This window comes from Giraffa tippelskirchi, chromosome 3 (assembly GCF_054371585.1).
Source record: "Giraffa tippelskirchi isolate mGirTip1 chromosome 3, T2T-mGirTip1v1.2.pri, whole genome shotgun sequence".
NCBI classification, from domain to species: domain Eukaryota; kingdom Metazoa; phylum Chordata; class Mammalia; order Artiodactyla; family Giraffidae; genus Giraffa; species Giraffa tippelskirchi.
The window spans coordinates 143,755,072-143,775,198 of NC_137277.1; the positions used below are offsets into that span (position 1 = coordinate 143,755,072).

Below are 20,127 nucleotides of genomic sequence, written 5' to 3' on the forward strand. Positions count from 1 at the left end.
ATGTGGACTGCACAAGAGGTTCCCTTGCTCCCTGGCATTGGAAGAGATGGGAGAGTAGGACAGCAGAGGAGTTGGAATATTTTCTCTCCAACTCCCTCATGGACTTGGTGATGTAATCCCGAGGCCCCCCAACAGTCAGTCCTGTTCTGCTACTCCAGCCCTCGTTGAACTACAAGACATCATTGCCCTTTCTGCCTATGGATAAAGAGCAGCTTCCCACCGGTCTCTGGCTACCTCAACATTCCTGTTAGTTTTCCTAACTCTACCCAAACCTCTGTGAATAGATTTTTCATAACATTCTGTACTACAGTCCAACTCAACCTATATTCTTTCTGCTGGTCTCTTGACTGGCATTCTTTTCCAGGATATTTGCACTTTGAGAAACAATAGATTTAGACACAGTTAGAGGAAATTAAAGGAAATAGTCTTTACAGTTCAGATCAACAGGATTCAGGTCAACAGAGCTCAGATCAACTGCCATCAAGTAATTTTAGATCTAGACTCACTGAGAATTTATATCTCAGTTTTGACTGTTAAAAACTTCCATTTTATCAACTCACCTGGAGATGACAGAATCAAAGGGAATATGTTCATGCCAAATAAACTCATAGGACACTGAGTTTTATTTCTAGACTTCCGTTTATTAACTTGCAGAAGGGAATCTTTGGCACCAGAACTGTTAGACCATCAGCCCAGGGTTCTCCTTTCAGATGGATAGAGTCATGTAGAGTTTCAAATTACATATTGGAGGTTTGCATCATGGTGTGTACAGAGTTAGAATTAGAGACATTGGGTACTTTTAAGGGCTTTTTCCATGAATTTGCATCAACACAATGAATTGTTCTTATATACTTCAGGTATTTGCCTCCACAAATACAACAAAAACCAAAAAGTATTCACATGGAATACTATAAAGTAATGAGAATAAACAAGTTACAACCAAATAACATGAGTGACTCGCGCAAACAGAAAGCTGACTAAAAGAAGGCAGACACAGAAAAGCATAGATTATACAATGCATTAATTAATGCCATTTAGAAGTTAGTGGTTAACTTGGAGTGGAGTGGGAGGTTATGACTGGAAGAGAGCCGCGAGGTGGGATTCTGGTAAGTTGGGGAGGTTCTCCTTTTTAATATGGGTACTGGTTACACAAGGGAATCAATTTGTGAACATTTATCATCAAGCTATACATTTATAATAGGGGTGCACTTTTTTTGTATTTGTATTATACTACAATAAACTTTTTCAAAATTATCAGTACCACTCCTAGGAACAGAGGTTGACCTCTCTTGGATGATACTGTAGATCCGCTGACCAACAGCCATCAGTTTTGTGTCTCTGATGGAGTAGTCATTGTCAGTACTAAAGCTTCTATCATGACATTATCTCAAATAATATAGTCCAGCATCACAAATATTTTACCTCAGCATCTCGTACTTTTTGGATGTCTTCCAGATGGAACATAATGATAATGCTCTGGTTCCATTCACAAAAAAATTCTTAGAAATAATTTCTTAGGTTAGGCTATTTCTGGAGAGAGTTCCATTGATCTCTTTTAAAACTTTTATCTCAATTTTTATGTGCCTTCTTGATGCATCAGAGCAGTAATGTGTAATACGATATATGCCTTGGGATCTCACCCCACACCTACTGAGTCAAAGCCTCTACAGTTTCCCACTTTCTTGTCATATGTATTTTGAAAATGTGTCCTGGATGAATCAGATGCACTTCTCTATTTATAAACCACTTTCTTATTTGAACAGATATTTGGTTCATCAATGTTCATAGCTTCATTATCTGCAATAGCCAAAAGGCAAAAACAACAAATGTCTGTCAATAGATGATTGGATGAACAAAACTGGTATAAACATGCCATGGAATATTATTCAGACTTAAAAAGGAATGAAATTCTGACACATTCTACAATATGGATGAACGCTGATGACATTACGCTAGGTCAGATACCAAAAGACAAATCTTATATGATTCCACCTACATGAGGTACTTAGGGAAGTCAAATTCATAGAGACAGAAAGTAGAATGATGATGTCCAGAAACTAGAGATAAAGGGAATGGACAGCTAGCGTTTAATAGTACAAAGTTTCAGTCTGGGAAGATGAAGAAGTTCTAGTGATGAATGGTTATGGTGGTTGCATAACATTGTGAATGCATTTAATGCCACTAAAGTTAGCAAAAAGTGAAAGTGTTAGTCGTTCAGTCATCTCTGATTCTTTGTGACCTCATGGACTGTAACCCTCCAGGCTCCTCTGTCCATGGAACTAGACACTAAAAATGGTTAATACGGTAAATTTTATGTTACATATATTTTACCACACAAATAAAACCAGTCTCCTGGAGTCTTATTTGGTTTATTTTATGCCAAAACAAGCTAAGGTTTCACATTATTTGAGGAAATTCAAGAGCCATCTTAAATTGTGCCAGCAGCCCCCTACTTGAAGACCTGAGTTCCCCACAGCCTTGAATGTAGACAGATATCTGTACGATGCCATTTTGGTTCTTGTTTATTTTATCTGGAAGGTGATTAGTGGGAGCAAGCATTATGTACTCAGCCTACAGACTACATATGGTTCCTCTGGCCTGTTGATTAAAAGCAGCCTCTTATCTCATTGAACTCCTTAGGAAGCTAAGCCCTCCGTGGCAACAGTTGCCATGCCAGAGGGACTTTGTTTAAACATTGTTCAGAAATGTCACTAATAAGCATTAAAGAATCTTGCAATAAAGAATTTTACTCCATTTGGCTTGATTCTTCTAAAGAAAATAACACTTTTCTTTGAGTACTATCATATAATTGTTTCTAGTAACAATGCTGCTGCTGCTGCTAAGTCGCGTCAGTCGTGTCCGACTCTGTGTGACCCCATAGATGGCAGCCCACCAGGCTCCTCCATCCCTGGGATTCTCCAGGCAAGAATACTGGAGTGGGTTGCCATTTCCTCCTCCAGTGCATGAAAGTGAAAAGTGAAAGTGAAGTCATTCAGTCGTGTCCGACTCTTCGTGACCCCATGGGCTGCAGCCTACCAGGCTCCTCCGTCCATGGGGTTTCCCAGGCAAGAGTACTGGATTGGGGTGCCAGTAGTTTGTTATTTTAAGCATCTTATTGCTTTGGTTTAGTTTGTCTATAATAAGATTTATTTCACCCACCTAGCTGTCAAAAGAAATATTAAAATCCTTCATGGATGTCATAAGAAGCTCCTTTTGTGGACAAATTTTGGTTCATTGCAATCTCAATGAGGATATTCACCATATGAAATTTCTCCAGATGTTTAATATCTATCAACAACATTAGAAAATTACACCCTGATTAAAATTGTCCAAGTACCTCTTTTGTAACCATTATTTGCATAACAACCAGACTTCCAACACTCTAATCTACTTTTGGAAATCCAGTTGCAAATATGCTCTTTTTCCTTTAGTTAACTAAAGCTGTTGCAAATATAGGTGCTCTTAACCCCCACCACCACCAAAAAAAAAAAAAAAAAAATTACCTTTTATGAGCTAAAGATCTGACGAAATGACAACATGGAACTTATTTTCAGCCAGTTATGATTCCAAATTAAAGTGCATTGACTAAGGCACTCATTTTAGATGAACCATAGTTCTATGATTAGAAGAATGCAATAGTAATTGTCTTGTAAACTGGCTGTACTCAAGCAGCAGTGGATTTCAGAAATGCACAACACTGCACACATTTATTATCTCCCATTCCAGCTGAAACATGGACCATATGTCCTTGGTAACAGAACACTGACTTCATCCAGAGTAGTGTATTCGTTTCTTTTTGTTGAGATAACAAATTACCACAAATTTAGTGTCTTAAAAAGCACAAATGTAGTATTTTTCAGTTCCTGAGGTCAGAAGTCTAAAATCAATTTCACTAAACTAAAAAGCCAACATACCATCAGGCCTAACTTCTGAAGACTCTCAGGGAGAATCTATGTCCTTGCCTTTTCCAGCTTCTAGAGGCTCCCTATACTCCCTGTTTTGTGACTCATTCCTCCATTTTCAAAATTCTTCATCACTCCAACCTTTCCTTCCATTTGTCCCATCTCCTTCTGTTTTGAAACCTCTTGCTTCCCTCTTACAAGGATCCATGTGAATATATTGGACCTACTTGGAAAATTCAGGATAATCCCCCTGTCTCCAGATCCTTAATGTAATCACATCAGCAAAGTCCCTTTTGCAATGTAAGGTAACATACTTACAGATTTGAGGAATTAAGGGGACCATGATTCAGTCTGTGGGAAGCTATAGCTCCAGCTAAAATACTGATGTTATACTTATCAGCTTCTCTTACAGGTACAATAATAAGGTTAAAATTTGGCCAATGAAATGTAATAAGTGGACCTTCCAGGGAGAACAGTTGAAGGAAGTTGATGTAATTGGAAGGTTTTACCCTTTTGTTTTTCCTCTTTTCTTCCTCTCTTCTGCCTCAAATACAGACATGTTGGCAGGAATTCAGCAGCTACTACAGAACCTGAGGTTAACACTGGAAATAAAATCTACGACTAGGATAATGAAGCAAAAAAGGTAGAATAAGCCTGAGCGTTTGCAGGGTCTCTGTACCAGCCTGAAATGCCAAACTCTGGATTTTCTGCCCCTAAGAGAATAAACTCTTGGACATAGAACTCACTGTTTGTGTCTCTTACTATTATCCAAATACAATTCCTTCCTAACTGATTGTGACTCTTTGTCTAATTTAGTAAATCTATCTTGTTAGTTGATCAGAGGCTATTCATTAAGAATCACATGGAACTATGTGTCTCTGCATTAGCTTACAAACTGAATATAGAAGGAAGGAAAAAAGAAAGGGAGGAAGGGAAAAGGAGAGGTGAAGGAAGGAAGGGGAAGGAGGAGGGGAAAGGAAGGAAGAGAGAGGAAAGGAGACGAGATGAGAGGAGACAAGAGGAGAAGGGAAGAAATGTTAGGGAAGGGAAGGGAAGTTATGTTAGCCCGCATAACTGAAACCTTCATTTAGGGTTGGCACCAGGCACTGCCAGACTTTAAGCCAAACTGGAACATTAGGATCACGTTGTCATGTTGACTTTGCCTCCTCGGGGCTTCATCATCAAGTTGGTTCCTCTCCTGATAGCAAGATGGCTGCAGCAATCCCATCTCCCTCATAGCCTCATTTCCCTAAACCCAGAGGAAGAGTGAAGGCCTCTCGGTTCTTAAGGTCCCTTCAAGATCTTATTAGGTCCCACTGACTCTGATTAGATTATGTGCATGTTCTTAAGCCAGTTGCTATGGGGCTAAGGGTTGAGATAACCTAACTGAATTGGTTTACCCCAGTCAGGACCTGCCCTTATGGATGGGAGTGGGGTCCATCCCTCACAGACAACATGGCTGAGAACAAAGGAGGCTGTACGTTACGCAGACAATGAGTATTCAGAGGCAGTCTAGAAGACTTAGCATGTCTGTCTACCAGTTTCATAAGAGACTTCTCCAGGGCCCTAGAAAGAGAATTTGAGCCATGGAATAATTAACATAAATGTTTCTAGCTCAGAAAGTGAGGATTTAAAGCAAATCCTTTAATTCCTAGTCCCTGGTCATCCTCACAGTCGTCCAGTTTGCTTACACTCTTGCTCATGGACTTTTTTCCTCCTCAAACCAGAAGCTTCCAGGGTCAGTAAAGATTCTCTTTGTGGTAGCTTAAAGATTAAATCTGTTCCAGGTTTATCTGCACATACATTTTGCAAGAAACTATGTGGTCCTGAGACACTGTTTCCATGAGAGCTCTAAGATGGATAATGTCATCATACCTCCCGGGAACAATAGGAACTTATCTTTGATAAGTTGTGTGTATAGACTCAACTGGTTTTTTGTGTGCAATTCAACCAGTCTAGGACCTTCAATGTTCAAATATTGATTCCCTTTTCTTTAGTGCATGAACACAAATCTGCATTCATCTGTACACGTAACCTGCCATACAAAGTAGATTCTTTTACAAAGAGGTTAAGCTTAGAATAAGGTAATTCTTCCTTCATTTTTTATTTTTTGCAAAAAATCAGAAAAAAAGACATCCACGTGTCCATGACCAAGATTAAACATGTATTAATTATTTGCCATATTTATTTTAGCTTTTGTTGTTACTGTTAAGTATTATTTTCATAAATAAGACAGTTTAGAAATAGTTTTAAAAACAGAAATCCTAACTCGTACTTTCCTCCTCTTGTCTCTTCCTCAAAAATAATCACCACTCTGAAACTGATATATATCATTCCCATTCTGTTTTGTTTTTCGTTTTGGGTTGGTAACATTTTTCTTCCTGTGTGTATGTCTGATAAAAGATACACTATGGTTAAATCAGTTAGGATCCTGGGGAATTCCCTGGTGGTCCAGAGGTTAGGACTCTGCACTCTCACTACCAGGGCCTAGGTTCAACTCCTTGCTAGGTAACTAAGATCCCACAAGTCCACAAAAAAATTAATTTTTAAAAATCTATTAAAAAAAATCAGCATCCCAACAAGAAAGTGAAGGCACCCTCAGAGGGGTAACTAGGGAGAGGTAATAGAAGGGTAAAAAGGTACTGTTTATAGAGGGATTGTTGTTGTTTTAGTGGCTAAGTCATGTCCGACTCTTTGAGACCTCATGGACTGTAGCCTGCCAGGCCTTACAGAGGAATGAGCAACTTTAAAGAAAAACAGGACATGGTGAGGTAGCCAGGAAGTTGTAAAGGTGGGAAACCCTGACTGCTTGTACACTTGAAAGGACAAGGAGTGGGAGTCATGTTTCCAGAACCTGGTATGAGTTGCAACTTGGGACAGAAGTCTGATGGGGCACTGACTTACAGTAGAGGAGTTAGGGGATCTCAGTTGTTGCCTAAACCAAGACCTACTCTGTGTGTGTGTGTGTGTGTGTGTGTGTGTGTGTGTGATTGTTAGGGGATCTCAGTTGTTGCCTAAACCAAGACCTACTCTGTGTGTGTGTGTGTGTGTGTGTGTGTGATTGTCACTCAGGTGTGTCCAACTCTTTGTAACCCCATGGACTGCAGCCCACCAGGCTCCTCTGTTTGTTCATGGGATTCTCCAGGCAAGAATACTGGAGTGGGTAGCCAGTCCCTTCTCCAGGGGATCTTATTGACCCAGGGATCAAACCTGGGTCTCCTGGAATGCAAATGAGCCACCGGGGAAGCTCTAGTGAAAATCAGTGCCAGGCTCTCTTTTCTCCCTTCCCTGATCTCTTGCCTACTCCTCCCATTGGCCACAACCAACTAAAAGCCAAGAGGGCTTGTCTGATGCTCTCCATAAAGGTCAATTTCTTGTGGCACACAACAGGAAAGAGAAGGATAGGAAATGAGATTTGGAAAGACAAGTAGGTAACACAGTCGTTCTGTATTTTAAAAATTAACATAAAAACAATCACAGGGTACATTAATCTAATTTTAAAATGTTGTATAAACTTCTTCCTTCAACCATAAGTTAAAAAATCAAGTTACTAAAGTTTTATCTCTGAGCACTACAGTTGTTCATCACTATGCATTTGGCAAACAAAAAAAATGAAGAAAAAAAGAAAGAAAAGGGATTATGGTGGAGGGAGAGGAAAAAGGGAGGATCAAAGAGGGGAGAACGTGGTGAGAGGGTACAGTAGGGTACAGAGGGTACAGAGAGGTTGATTAATTCCAGAGTTCACTGAAGAAAAGGGTAGATTTGTTTTTCCTCTACTTTGGCTTAATGACGCAGCAAGAGCCACAAGTTTCTGATTTCCTGTCATTGGTCATTTTAGAACCACTCCATGCTCCACTTTTCACCTTGCCCTAGCAAGGAATTTGTTGTTGTTGTTTTCAGTTGCTCAGTCGAGCCCGACACATTGCGACACCATAGACTGCAGCAGGTCAGGCTTCCCTGTTCACCATCTCCCGGAGCTTGCCCAAACTCATGTCCATCGAGTGTGTGATGCCATCCAACCATCTCATGCTCTATCGTTCCCTTCTCTTCCCGCCTTCAATCTTTCCCAGCGTCAGGGTCTTTTCAAATGAGTCAGTTCTTCGCATCAGGCGGCCAAAGTATTGGAGCTTCATCTTCAGCATCAGCCGTTCCAATGAATATTCAGGACTGATTTCCTTTAGGATGGACTGGTTTGTTCTCCTTGAAATCCAAGGAACTCTCAAGAGTCTTCTCCAGCACCACAGTTCAAAGGCATCAATTCTTCTGCGCTCAGCCTTCTTTATAGCCCAACTCGCACATCCATATACAACTACTGGAAAAACCACAGCTTTGACTAGATGGACTTTTGTTGCAAAAGTAATGTCTCTGCTTTTTAATATGCTGTCTAGGTTGGTCATTGCTTTTCTTCCAAGGAGCAAGCGTCTTTTAATTTCATGGCTGCAGTCACCGCTCACAATTATTTTTTTGCCCAAGAAAATAAAGTCTGTCACTGTTTCCATATTTTCCCCATCTATTTGCCATGAAGTGATAGGACTGGATGCCATGGTCTTCGTTTTCTGAATGCTGAGTTTTAAGCCAGCTTTTTCACTCTCCTTTTTCACTTTCATCAAGAGGCTCTTTAGTTCTTCTTCACTTTCTGCCATAAGGCTGGTGTCATCTGTGTGTCTGAGGTTATTGATACTTCTCCCTGCAATCTTGATTCCAGATTGTGCTTCATCCAGCCCTTTTGCATGATGTACTCTTCATGTAAGTTAAATAAGCAGGGTGATAATATACAGCCTTGACTTACTTGACAAATGAAGATACAGTAGCTGGAAAAATATTCTCTTAGCAAAGAAATACCATTGCCCTATCTTAATTTAAAAAACAAAATAAACAAAAAATGCAAAACCTTTATTGAGATATAATACAAATACTATGCAATTCACCCATTAAAACTGTACAATTCAATAGCTTTTAGTATGTTCATAGGGTTGTGAATCCATCACCACAACCAATTTTAGAACAGTTTCATTATCCCAAAAAGAAAGTCCACACCCCTTAGCCATCATCCCAATACTCTCTCTTTTTCAACTTTTTCGGTTGCTTGCTATAGCATTGCAAAAACTAATACTGTTATTTAATTTATGCAATTCCCTAATTTACACAATCTACAATTTTCCTGTAAATTCTGAAGAACTAGATCAGATATATTATGGTAACCTATTGAATGTAATGGAAACATTGTTAACACTCTTATTTATTACCCTTCAACAGAGATGCCCAAATTAATCTGTTGAACATGTCAATAACTACATACTGCTTCTTACTCTTTTAAATTACTATTAGATATGTTCTGAGGTTTTTAATTACTTTGAAATTTCAATTACTTTTTGCTTATTTCAATACTGTCTTCAGTAAGTGAAATACCATTTAGGATACAATAAATTATTTAAAACTTTTAAATTATATTAATGGGAACAAACAAAAAAGATTGTGAAATTCCCTGGAGGTAGTTCTGCTTTGCTGGGAATTAATTATAACCTTTATTAATGCCCTGCCTCTAATTTTAGTTCCTTCTTTCAAGCACAACATGTAAAAATAAGTGAATGTCCAGAGTAGAACAAAGGAAATAAGGGGTTATAAAAGGGAGTAGATACAGAGAAATTAGAAGTGGGTGTTGGGCATTGTTTCACTCAGAAAAGAGGAAGGCTGAGGAAGAAGCTGGCTTGTCCTCAAGTTTAAAGAGAGGATATTAATTCACCTCCTTCTCCACAGATGCCTACATATATACTCTTCTGCTCTGCCCACACTACACTGTCAGTTCCCATATGCATCTTGCTTTTCAACACAAACACACTTGCACTGGTTCCTCCTACCTGGAGTTCCCTTAAATCAACAGGACAACTTCTACTCATCTCTTTTTACTTGACCTTGGTGTCATTTTCTCCAGAAAATTTTCTCAGACCTCACTATCTGGATCCAAGTGAGATGCCCTTCCCATGTGCTCTCTGAGTCCTGATGGGCTTGATCACAGCATATGGGTTATTTGCTTGCAGTTTAGTCTCTTTTATGAGATAGCGATCCCCTTATCTGCTGGGTTCCTGCTTTATTAATTTAAATGGTCCTCCTGTAGTTACCATTGTGTTTGACCCAAGCAATAAATGGTTGTTTAATTAATGAATCAATAAACTTTCACTTTTAAAATATACGGCAGTTGGCAGTGAATGCAGTTAACTGCACAGTGAGAAGATACTGACTTTTATGAGCAAGATGTGAAAGAGAAAAAATAACCTTATTCTGCCCTCAGCTCAAGGTTAAGCTCCCATGTCTAAGGCATGTGCTTCACAGACACTTCCGTTTTTGCAGAGAGTGATGATGAGGGATTGAACCTGGTTCCTAAAAATTCGGTCTTGGCTCAACACATTTCTAAGATCTTTGAAGCATTGATGGAAATAGTAGAAATTGGGCGATAGTGCAAAATGTCATCTCAGAGCTATAATCAGTCTCTGAGTAAATGTCATCTCAGAGCTGTAACCAGTCTCTGAGTATTGGAAGTCATGGAATCTGGTCCCATCACTTCACGGCAAATAGGTGGGAAACAGTGAGAAATTTTTTGGGGGGTGCTCCAAAATCACTGCAGATGGTGACTGAAGCCATGAAATTAAAAGATGCTTGCTCCTTGGAAGAAAAGTTATGAACCAACCTAGACAGCATATTAAAAAGCAAAGACATTACTTTGCAAACAAAAGTCTGTCTAGTCAAAGCTATGGTTTTTCCAGTAGTCATGTATGGATGTGAGAGTTGGACTATAAAGAAAGCTGAGGACCAAAGAATTGATGCTTTTGAGTGGTGTTGGAAAGACTCTTGAGAGTCCCTTGGACTGCAAGGAGATCCAACCAGTCCATCCTAAAGAAAATCAGTCCTGAATATTCATTAGAAGGACTGATGCTGAAGCTGAAACTCCAATACTTTGGCTACCTGATGCAAAGAACTGATTCATTTGAAAAGACCCTAATGCTGGGAAAGATTGTAGGCAGGAGGAGAAGCGGGTGACAGAGGATGAGATGGTTGGATGACATCACCGACTCGATGAACATGAGTTTGAGCAAGCTCTGGGAGTTGGTGATGGACAGGGAAGCCTGGCGTGCTGCAGTCCATGGGGTCGCAAAGAGTCAGACACGACTGACTGACTGAACTGAAGAATTGAAGACAGCTTTGATACCAGTTATTTTTTAATTTTAAAAAGCCACCCAAACAGAACATTTAAATACACAAAAGAAAACTAGACCCCATATAAAACCATGTAGAAATCAAGAGTTCTGTGACTTTCAGTTTGGGTTTTCCCTATACCTGAAACTGAATCAAGACCTGGGTGTAGGTTGTTTATTTAGAAGGTGAACCCAGGAAGCTGAAATAAAAGAGTGGGGAGAACAAGCTAGAGAAAGGAGAACAACCAACAAAGAATGCCTCATTGACCTGTGGGCAACTGGGGTTTGATTTCCATGGGAACCCTCTGAAGAACCATGTAGAATGTGCTCCAGAATCATTCCACTGAAGAACTGGTTATTCACTGAGGGCTCAACCTGGTGCTCTGTGACAAATTAGAGAAGGTGGGCTGGGGGTGGGCTGGGAGGAAGGTTCAATACAAAGGGAATATGTGTATACTTCTGGCTGATTTACACTGTTGTATGGCAGAAACCAACACAACATTGTAAAGCAATTATTCTCCAATTAGAAAACAAAAATAAGAACTGGCTATTCTCCAACCTCCCTCCACCTTCGGTTGATGGTTGCCCCCAGGGCTGTTAACTACCTCTCCCCCAACTTTCCTTCTGAGCTTGCTGGGTCCGAGTGGCCTTCTGTAGCTTCAGAGAAAATCCTGAGCTAGAAAGGTGGAGAAATTCCACTGCCTACAGTAAGACTGGACACTGGCACTGTACTTGGAATTGTCCACGACCTCTGTGCTGGAATCACAAGAGCTAACAGGATATGATGTGGGACACCCAAGTGTCTGCTCTGGGTTCTAAGAAGCTGAACCTTTTGCATTTGGGATTGTGAATGTGTCTCTTTGTTCTAGTCTGAACTGAACCTCTGCAGTTTGTGTCCTCTCTGGAGAAATGTTTGCTGTGAGTGGAATTAAACTGCACTAGGTGTGTAGAAAGTTGCTGGATTTTGTTGAGGTGGTTGTGTTCTAAATTGAGTGGTCATCATGGATAAGACTCTGTCATCCTAAGAATGGCAGGAAGCATATATGTACATTTTCGTCTTGCACTGGAGAAGAGATCATGACAGGAACTAGCCTGGGTTTGACAAAGTTCATCTCAGACTGAATTTCTGCTGTCCAGCATATATTATTTGAAATATAACAACACAGGGTTATGAAGCATTTTTAAAAACCTCTCTCTTTGCTATTTGGAAGTGGGGAATTTAAGGTTGCAATCCTACTGTTGTTGAGAGTGCATCACCTGTACTATATCAGATACTGTGCATTGAGGTGTCATTTCAGGGAGAGTGTTCAAGCTTTTTTAAAAGGTGTGATGATCACTGTCAATCATCTCAGGAAGATAAAGATCTTCAATAGGGTGAGAAGGAAATTTCTCCTGCTCTCCAAGATTGGGAAGTGAAGGTAACTGTCCTCTACCATGGAGGCAATGTGGTAACTAATTAGAAGAGCAGCTGTATAGATGAACCAAGGTTGTGAAAACAGCCACATCAGGTAGCCAGTAGTCTGTACTGGGCTTCCCTTCTATCACCTCTGAGACTTCAGTAAAGTTTACATTTATTTTTTTTTATAGCATAGAGCCTAGCTTCAAGCTCAGCTTTGAGAACTTAAGCTTGTGCTCTATATGGAGTGCTTTATTTTAAAATTCAAGTGAAGAGGGTATGCCCGAAAGCATAAGAGTGATAATGGTGTCATCTGCAGAGAGGCTAGGAGGAACACAAGCAAATAAAAGATCACTGAACTAGAACTAGACATCCTGGAATGCACAGTCAAGTGGGCCTTAGGAAGCATCACATTATGAACAAAGCTAGTGGAGGTGATGGAATTCCAGTTAAGCTATTTCAAATCCTGAAAGATGATGCTGTGAAAGTGCTGCACTCAATATGCCAGCAAATTTGGAAAACTCAGCAGTGGCCACAGGACTGGAAAAGGGCAATTTTCATTCCAATCCCAAAGAAAGGAGATGCCAAAGAATGTTCAAACTACAACACAATTGCACTCATCTCACACGCCAGCAAAGAAATGCTCAAAGTTCTCCAAGCCAGGCTTCAATTGTATGTGAACTGTGAACTTCCAGATGTTCAAGCTGGATTTCAAAAAGTCAGAGGAACCAGAGATCAGATTTCCAGAATCCACTGGATCATAGAAAAAGCAAGAGACTTCCAGAAAAACATCTACTTCTCCTTTATTGACTATGCTAAAGACTGACTGTGTGGATCACAACAAACTGCGGAAAATTCTTCAAGAGATGGGAATACCAGACCACCTGACCTGCTTCCTGGGAAATCTGTGTGAAGGTCAAGAAGCAACAGTTAGAACTGGACATGGAACAACAGACTGGTTCCAAATCAAGAAAGGAGTATGTCAAGGCTGTATATTGTCACCCTGCTTATTTAACTTATATGCAGAGTACATCATGCAAATGTTGGGCTGGATGAAGCACAAGCTGGAATCAAGATTGCAGGGAGAAATATCAATAACCTCAGACACACAGATGACACCACCCTTATGGCAGAAAGTGAAGAAGAACTAAAGAGCCTCTTGATGAAAGTGAAAGAGGAGAGTGAAAAAGTTGGCTTAGAGCTTAACATTCAGAAAGTTGAGATCATGGCATCCGGTCCCATCACTTCATGGCAAATAGATGGGAAAACAGTGGAAACAGTGGCTGACTTAATTTTGGGGGGCTCCAAAATCACTGCAGATGTTGATTGCAGCCATGAAATTAAAAGACACTTGCTCCTTGGAAGGAAAGTTATGACCAACCTAGATAGCATATTAAAAAGCAGAGACATTACTTTGTCAACAAAAGTCCGTCTAGTCAAGGCTGTGATTTTTCCAGTAGTCATGTATGGATGTGAGAGTTGGACTATAAAGAAAGCTGAGCACTGAAGAATTGATGCTTTTGAACTGTGGTGTTGGAGAAGACTCTTGAGAGTCCCTTGGACTACAGGGAGATCCAACTAGTCCATCCTAAAGGACATCAGTCCTGAATATTCATTGGAAGAACTGATGCTGAAGCTGAAACTCCAATACTTTGGCCACCTGATGCGAAGAACTGACTGATTTAAAAAGACCTGATGCTGGGAAAGATTGAAGGCAGAAGGAGAAGGGGATAACACAGGATAAGATGGTTGGATGGCATCACCGACTCGATGAACATGAGTTTGAGCAAGCTTTGGGAGTTGGTGATGGACAGGGAAGCCTGGCGTGCTGCAGTCCATGGGGTCACAAAGAGTTGGACATAACTGAGGGACTGATTTGAACTGAACTCCAACCCTGGACTTGTAAAAAATTATTTTCTTCATCCCTCCTTTTGTCATTTGCAAATAAGACTCCTGGCCTCACTGACTGACCATGCTACTCTCCATATTAAATTTTACAGAATAGTTTGAATCCACTTGGATTTCTCATGGTATGTAGATCTCTTTACCCAGGCCAATAACGATTCATCATAGGAATTCATTCAACTGATACCTTCTAGTATAAATTCTTAGGATTCATGAGGATTGATGGTTTTGAGTAAATTAAACATGATATTGCCTTCTGTATATTCTGAACCCTAAGAAGTCTAAGATTTTAGAGCAAAATTATTACCAAATAGTGGTACTGTGTATGGATTATTAAGTGCTAGGATGTGTTTATGCCCTAGAAATATCAATGCCCTAATTCTATGCAGAAGCTAAAACTTTATACAAATAAAAACCAGTATATGAACAGAAACTAGTTGGGACTTCAGGGAGAAGAATAACAGATAAACCATGGAGAGAACTCAAAACTTGAAGAATGGCCTGTACAGGGGTTAATTTTCCTTCTTTTCTTTTTTTTTTATCTGCTGCTGTTGACCTAAGGAAAACTCCAGCTGTGTGTAACTGTGCAGTAACATGGGCAACTATATCTGAGAGAAATAGCATCTTTCTATCCAGAAGACTGGGAAAAGAGATCCTCAAAAGTTGGAGAGAATGATGGAAATATCCAAGAGGAGAGAGCTGAAGGAGACCCTCTGTTCTGTGTGTGAACCAACATAAATGACAGGCTTATTCTCGAGCTGTGCATACATGGAATAGATACCACAGCAAAGCCTTCAAAAACTGAAATGACATTGGAACACTTCCCATAAAAATTGAGACAGAACTTGAAGTCTGAACCTAACTAGATTGATTTCTGTTAAAACAAAAAGTAATCAACATTCTCCGGAGGACTTTAACAGGTACCAGAGTCTCACTATGTATTATTCAAAGTGTCCAGAATACAATCCAAACTTACTCAATGTACAAAAAACTAGGAACATGTGACGATTTTTAAGGGAAAAGACAATCAACAGATGCAAAGCCTGAGCTAATCCAGATCAGGAGCAATCTTTTTTGTCAACAGGCAAATGGAAGGAGTGTTTTTGGTTGTATGGGCCATATGGTCTGTGTCACAACAACTCGACTCTGCCATTGTATTACAGAACAAAAGCAGTCACGGACAGTATGTAGACAAATAAGCATGGCTGTGTTCCAATAAATTTCCATTTTTGGAAAGTTAAATTTTAATTTCGTGAAATTTTCACATCACAAAATATTGGCCTTTATAATTTTTTTCCCAAACATTTAAAAGTTTACTGTTGGCTAAAACCATAGCATGAAAAAAATTCTTTGTTCATGAGCCAAACAAACCTAGGCAGCTGGGTTAGGTTTACAGGTTTTTAGCTTGCTGGCTCTTGATACAGATGTTGAAATTATCAGACAAAGAGTCTAACATAGCTAGTATACCAATACTCCATAAGGAAAAGGTAAACACTTGAAATGGATGAAAAGATAGAGATCCTCTCAACCAAGAAATACAAACAATAGTAGTAATAAAAAAGAATCAAATGGGATTTTTAAAACAGAAAATTACATATTTGAAATAAATGTTGAGAAACTCAGCAAATCCTCAAATATTATTAGGATATCTCTCCTCTGCAAGAAACCTGGCAGGATAAAAATGTACCACATAATTATATGGGTGACTATGTGGAGTGAAACACATCATTTCTGAAACAGAATGAAGTTGTGTAGGGGCAGCAGCTCAGACCTAAAACTTCTAGATATTAGATATACTTTATTCTTATGTATACTGGGGAAGAGAATGGAAAATGAGTCATCAACTAAAAAATACCTGGAAGATAAAAACATTTTTGGCATTTTCTTTTAGTAATTTTTTTCTTATCTTTCTTATCATTTTTTATTACTAAAGTAATACATATTTACAAAACATTTTTCCAACATTACAAAAGTACATAAAGTATAATGTGGAAGGAATTTATCCCTTGTCTTGCAGTTCCAGTCCTAAAGTTTCAGTTTTTCTATCTATATCTGTATCTACTCAAGCTCTTTATTTCTATCTGTATCTATTCAAGTTCTTTACTGTCCATATAAAATAAATACATGTATTCAAAGGTTTTTCTTTTAAGTAAAAATAGCATTGTATGCATATCTTGCAATTCGTTCCCTTCATTCAAATGTATTGTGTACATTTTCCATTTTAGGACATTCAAATTTACTCATTCTTATTGACGCCTGCTTAGCATGAATATACTGTATTTAGTTAAGCACTGTCCTATTAATGATTATGGTAGGGTAAATTGTGGATTCCAATTCTTCATTCTCCTATAGTACATCACACATCTTAACCATGGCTTCATGGTGGTCTTGGTATGATTTCTCGTGTCTTGCCTTTGGGCTTGGCTTGGCTATGTTACTTGCTTTGACCATTAGGATATCATCAGGTATGACACAAGCAGAGGCTTGAAATGTGCTTGTGTGATTGGGCTTGCCCTCTTGTTCTTCTGTCATTCCCAAGAAGAGCATGCCCCCAGCTAGTCACTGCTCGCCTTTTGCCTGGGACCCAGATGGGGACACATGGAGCAGAGCTCTCCCAGCCGATCTGTAGACGTTGCAAGTGTGAAAATAAATGCTTGGCTTTATGACACTAAGGCTTCCCTGGTGGCTCAGACAGCAAAGAATTCACCTATAATGTAGGAGACACCAGTTTGATCCCTGGGTCAGGAAGATCCCATGCAGAAGGGAATGGCTATCCACTCCAATGTTCTTGCCTGGAGAATTCCATGTGCAGAGAAGCCTGACAGGGTACAGTCTATGGGGTCGCAAAGAGTCAGAAACAACCTAGCGACTAACACTTTCACTTTTGTAACACTGAGTTTCAGAATGGTTTTATTTGATGGTATTACTGTGGTGATAGCATTCTTATAGGATGGTTATTTAGGTTTATTCCAATTTTTATTATTTAAAATTTACAATTAATATCTAGCACTTTACACATATCTCACAACTTTTAGCCAGATTCCCAGAAGTATAACTACTAGGTCAAATAGTATTTTCAATGCTGAATAATGCTTATGGTGATAAATATTAATATTTGTTGAATATTTTCTACATTCCAGAATCCAAGTTGGTCACATGTGTCAAAAACTGTAAAGGATCTTGGATTTTACCTTACTTTCAAGCTAGCAAGTTAGCCTGCCACAATTTCATGGATGCTGACAGACACACAAGACACCTGGGTAAGAGACAAAGGACTTTGTTACTCAGGACACAGTAAGCAGCATAAAGATCAGCAAATTTGTCTTAGTTCCCTTTTCCTCAAAGTACCAGAGGGGCCTCATTGCACCTGAGGTGGACTGTGTTACAAGAGGAGATCCCTGAGCTTAGGGAATCCAAGCCTTTTTTTTTTTTAATTAGTTTATCTATTTTTTAACTTTACAATATTGTATTTGTTTTGCCATACATTGACATGAATCCACCATGGGTGTACACATTTTCCCCTTCCAGAACGCCCGTCCCACCTCCCTCCCCATCCCATCCCTCCGGGTCATCCTGGTGCACCAGCCCCGAGCACCCTGTATCAGGCATCAAACCTGAACTGGCGATTCATTTCACATATGATAATTTACATGCTTCAATGCCATTCTCCCATATCATCCCACCCTCACCCTCTCCCATAGAGTCCATAATACTGTTCTATATATCTGTGTCTCTTTTGATGTCTTGCATACAGGGTTATCTTTACCAATTAACTAAATACCATATATATGTGTTAGTATTCTGTATTGGTATTTTTCTTTCTGGCTTACTTCACTCTGTATATTACTCAGCCATTAAAAAGAATACATTCGAATCAGTTCTAATGAGGTGGATGAAACTGGAGCCTATTATATAGAGTGAAGTAATCCAAGCCTTTTATAAAGGATGGTAAGCAAGCCTTCCCCTTGCTCTAGAGGCAGACTCAATCTCTTTTTTTTCCCTAGAAAAATATTCTTGAAAAGATAGTTCAGAGAAAGGGCAGTCAGTGCTTTTCCTCACAAGCCATATAGAAATGCGAGAGACCTATGGACAACTGTCTCCTGAAGGTATTATTAACTTACTTAACCCTCTCTACTTTACAAATATGAAGCAAAAGCACAGAGAATCTAGTAACTTTCCCAAGATCATATAGCTAAAGAGTCAGGCATTAGAAAAAAAGTCAGGTAAATTGGTTAATATTTCTAGAATAAAGATAGATTTCTGTTAAAGAAAAACTTCAATATTGTAATTTAAGAATAAGGAATATATGAACTTAATTTCATTACAATATTAAGTAGTCAGTCAGTTCAGTCGCTTAGTTGTGTCCAACTCTTTGCGATCTCATGGACTGTAGCACGCCAAGCTTCCCTGTCCATCACCAACTCTCAGAGCTTGCTCAGATTCAATGTTCATCGAATCAGTGATGCCATCCAATCATCTTATCCTGTGTCATCCCCTTCTCCTCCTGCCTTCAATCTTTCTCAGCATCAGGGTCTTTTCCAGTGAGTCAGTTCTTCGCATCAGGTGGCCAAACTATTAAAATTTCAGTTTCAGCACATCAGTCCTTCCAATGAATATTCAGGACTGATTTCCTTTAGGATGGACTAGTTGGATCTCCTTACAGTCCAAGGGACTCTCAAGAGTCTTCTCCAACACCACAGTTCAAAAGCATCAATTCTTTGGCGCTCAGCTCTCTTTATAGTCCAACTCTCACATCCATACATGACTACTGGAAAAACCATAGCTTTGACTAGATGGACCTTTGTTGGTAGAGTAATGTCTCTGCTTTTTAATATGCTGTCTAGGTTGGTCATAGCTTTTCTTCCAAGGAGCAAGTGTCTTTTAATTTCATGGCTGCAGTCACCATCTGCAGTAATTTTGGAGCCCCCCAAAATAAAGTCTCTCACCATTTCAGTCTTTGACATATTAAGCTGTTGAGTTATATAAGGAAAGAAACTATATCTTCATAGCACCCTATCTAGAGAGAGTGTTTCTCATGAACACTTATTTTAAGAAACCAGCATACTTTCCAGGAAGAGGATAGAGAGGGTTAGAAAATGAAACCGGCCAAACTGTCAAAGGTTTCAAGGGATAGTACAGACTTCAGAGCTAAGGTAGAAGCTTGATTTTATCATCAGAATGTTTGATCAAATTTATTACCTTTGTGGGTCTTCAGTATTGATCGTTATGGGAGAAACAAGGAAGAAAGTAGTGTGAATATGTAATTTTCTATTTGTTGAGTGGCAGAGGAGGAACTGTTCTAGTTTGTCATATGATCTTATTAAATATTTTATGAAGATTTAGCCTTTTACCATTTGATCATTGTTTCACCAAGATATCCAAGTGATACCTTGATGTCTATTTGAATGTTTTTAGTAGAATACATATATTTATATTTTGTAGGGATAATCATTATTGTAAGACGGTACCATCTCTGTCCAAATAAAATTATGAGAGGTCTATAAAGGAATCATATAACTTTAGCAGTAAAGGAAAAGATTCTGAGAAATAAGATCTATAAGTTAGTTGTTTAAAATTCAATGTCTGGGTGAAACATTATTTTGATTTCCACTTTTTTCACCCACCTGAAATTTCCTATATTTTAGATGAGACACATTCCTGTTGTAGTGTGATCTATAACTTATTCCAGAGCCCTGTGTTTTGAAGGACTGAGTTAATTTTTGATTATTAAAAA

The 20,127-nt window shown here is 39.2% G+C and overlaps 1 protein-coding gene across 2 annotated transcripts in view; it reads right to left on the bottom strand.

Moving 5' to 3' along the window:
• The window catches only part of HECW2 (HECT, C2 and WW domain containing E3 ubiquitin protein ligase 2), a 468,609-nt gene that overhangs the window by 436,400 nt on the left and 12,082 nt on the right, over positions 1-20,127 (bottom strand). For both annotated transcript variants that reach the window (XM_081581446.1, XM_081581444.1), the window contains one exon: positions 17,585-17,649. The gene's annotated coding sequence lies outside the window, so the exon portion shown is untranslated. The remainder of the gene's footprint in view (positions 1-17,584; positions 17,650-20,127) is intronic.